Source organism: Tachysurus fulvidraco, chromosome 23 (assembly GCF_022655615.1).
Source record: "Tachysurus fulvidraco isolate hzauxx_2018 chromosome 23, HZAU_PFXX_2.0, whole genome shotgun sequence".
Taxonomy (NCBI): domain Eukaryota; kingdom Metazoa; phylum Chordata; class Actinopteri; order Siluriformes; family Bagridae; genus Tachysurus; species Tachysurus fulvidraco.
In genome coordinates, this window is record NC_062540.1 from 6,203,264 (window position 1) to 6,206,810 (window position 3,547).

Below are 3,547 nucleotides of genomic sequence, written 5' to 3' on the forward strand. Positions count from 1 at the left end.
TTTTCAGGAGACATTGATTTATTATTTCTGGAAGGAGTCTCCAGTGGTAGACATGAAGTTAAATGAATTTTTTTTCAATAATGGGACTATGTATAGCTGCTATGGCATGTATAAGTGATCACATTAAATGAAATTTTTATGTGTATATATATATATTATGTATATATATATATGATATTTTAATGTACTGTGCCATTCCATTGTGAATTAAAAGTGTTAGTGGTACATTTTCAATGTTTTATTTCATGTTAGAGGATTTAATTGACTGCTCTATAATTTATCCTCATGACCTCATTGCTGTTATAGGACTGGAAACCCATTCAGCGTGTGTTTCTGCTTCATGCCCAGTGTTTCAGCTCCAGATCTGCCAAAAAGCTGTCCAGGTTAAAGCAGTTACTGAAGATGAATTCAAATCAATTCAGTTCAACTTATCTGTATATAATTCACATTTAAACAATTCACATTGTCTCAAAGCAGCTTTACATACGTATAGAAACAGAATTTTCTATACTTTTCTATACAAAATTAAGTTGATATTTATCTCTAACAACTTTCCATAATTACCAAGCCTGAGGTGACGGTGGCAAGAAAAAGTACCTGAGATGATATGAGGAAGAAACCTTGAGACGAACCAGACTCAGTAGGAAACCTCATCCTCATTTGGGTGACATTGGACTGGAAATAATGTCAATGTAAATAATGTCCTTTCTACAACAGTTTATAGTTGACAAGGCACCAAACAAACAAATCTTATAACTGCTTACAATTTTATTGATATATACAGTATATTTGTCCATGGGAGAGGATGTGTGAGGTACATGCTGACCACTGAGCCATTGTGCCCTTGCTTATTTATGCAGTTATCCCAGTGAGCCAATCATGTGTATAAAACTATGCAGATTCAGGACAAGAGCATCTGTTAACAACAGAATGGGTTAATTTTATGATCCAATGGACTACTACCATTGTAAGTGCCAGACAAAACCATTGACACAACAGTCTCTAGTGTTTACACAGAGTTGTATAAAAAATTTCCATTCTTCAACAGATGAGATCAGACCAGGGAAGAAAATTCAGGCTGGTTTGAGCTGACAGGAAGGCTATGGTAACGTGAATAACCACTCTTTATGACTATGGTAAACAGAAAAGCATCTCAAAATATACAAAACACCAAGCATTTAGATGAATGAGAGACAAGAGCAAAAGACCACATTGGGTTCAACTCCTGTCAGCCAAAAACAAGAATTTCTGTCAGGACCACTTGTCAAATGAGAATAGATTAGATGATAGCATACAGTTAGTTTTTCGCGATATGGTTCTGTTCGGGGCAGGAATCCGCGCGCCCGTCCGTGCGCATGCATGGATCGAGCGGGGACAGCAGCAACTAGAAAATAGAACCCCCCCCCCCACACACACACACCCAACAGACCCACTGATCATGCATAGAGTTTTTTTTGTTTCTTTTTGCAAAAATAAATGAATAAATAGAGAGAGGGAGAGAGAGAAAATAAGTGGAGATTTAATGACTAGGTTAAGAGTCATTTTATGTGTTTTGTTTTTGTTTTTTTTCCTATCAACACTATCCCAAGGGTGTGACAGAAAAATAAATCGTTGAGGAGTGACACTGACTGGTGTTTGTCTCTCTATCTCACGCTTTCTGAGTTTCACCACTCCTCGAAAAAAACAGTCGTAGAGGATAAATTCAGAAACAGACACTTTTTGTGCATTAATCCCTGTGTGGGTGATCGGGGCAGACTCGTCTTTTCCCATTCACACATTAGAAACAGGTCAGGATCTTGTATAGATTCCTTTTGTGTGAGGGGATATTGGATTTTATTTCAGCAGCTTTAAATGATCGTTCCTACTGGTGTGGAAAAATACCAACTATTTCATTTTTTCCCAGTGAAGCCATGCATTAAATTTCTTCACATAACCATTTGCGGATCAGCTTTAACAATTTTGGACAGCAGCATTATTTCTTCCTAGACATTACTGACAGAACTCAACACTGAAAAATGCTTTTAGTCACTTTTGGTCCAATTTAAGTCCAAATCAGCCGAAATCAGATATCACAGAAAGGTTAAAGGGACAGTGTTAAATAGGATGAATGATTGCTGACCATAATGCTAATGTTAATTAATACTGCTTTACAGAAAAATACTTTCATTCCAATCAAACCGAAAAAGTTTGAGTAACTATTGCATGGAGTTTCATGCGTTCTCTTTGTTTCCGTGGCCTCGTTCACACCTGGTATTAACATCCATCTTGTGTGATCTGATCATATAGCTATTTACACCTGGCACTTTAAGAGCCTCTCTGGTGATCACTTGTGACTGGATTTCATGCATCATTTTTACTGGAGAAAGTTATCATGCACATAATTTACATCAGATTTTCACTACATTTGTTTTTAGTCAAAAATGTCCCCTGAATCCTCTGAATCCTATTTAATATAACCGTACTTTCTGTTCCAATCAAATGCAACTAATGAAACTTATAAATGAGACACAAGCGTTAGACATCCAACAGAACAAACCATCTCACAATAATTATATATTTTCTGGTTAGGTCAGTTAGGTCGTTCTTTAGTCAATTAGGTAATACATTGAGATGCTTTTGTGTTCACAAATATTACGCATCAGATAAAGCCCACAACATCCTCCTGGTGGTCCAGCGGCAAGATCCCGCACTCTTCTTGTCTTGGCCCTGGTTCAGTTCCTGGGCATTGTGTTAACCCAGCTACTGAAGAGTGCCGGCCCCAAGCCTAGATAGTGTCTAATCTAATATGCAGATCACGTGATTCATTGTGGTGACCCCAAACCGGGAGCAGCTAATAGACCAACAACAGCTTACGTATCCCACATCACCTCCAAAGGTGTTTTGTGTGACTGGATCACAGGGTGTCTCCGAGATGCACTGGATTCTGTTTACACCCACTTAGTACTGTTCACTTGAAATAGGATGTGTTTTAATACCAGGTGTGAATAGTATTTATGTGGCTTTTCTCACATAACATGCCAGTAGGTGGATCAGCTACTCTAAATTGACTCATGTTGTAAAGAAGTAAGCAAAAGTGTGTGCGTTGAGCTCTGCAATGCACTGGCATCCCATCACGGTGCCTCATGAGACCCAGATTCAGGTAACGTTGACCAGATTATAGCTGTTACTGAAAATAAATCAATGAACGATCAAAGCACTTGTTATCTGCCTTAAATATACATTTAAATAATTTTTCAAAATATATTAAGGTTGTTAGCAAAGATGCTTCAAATGTAGTTTTCTTTGCCAGAAAAGAATCCTACGATGTTTTGTTTTCTCAAAAAAACATATGACTTGGCAACCTTATTGTCTTGTACTTAAACTAGCACGCAGTCAGGAAGTTGAAGAATTAACACTGCAGGTTCAAACAACGCAGGTTTAGTTATGGAAAGTTTCCTCTTATGGAAAGCAACGTTAATAAGGGAAGAAAAACAATAAAAACAATTTTGAGATATTTTCTCAATACATATATATGGTATAGGAAAATAATCAAGATTGGGTGTGATGC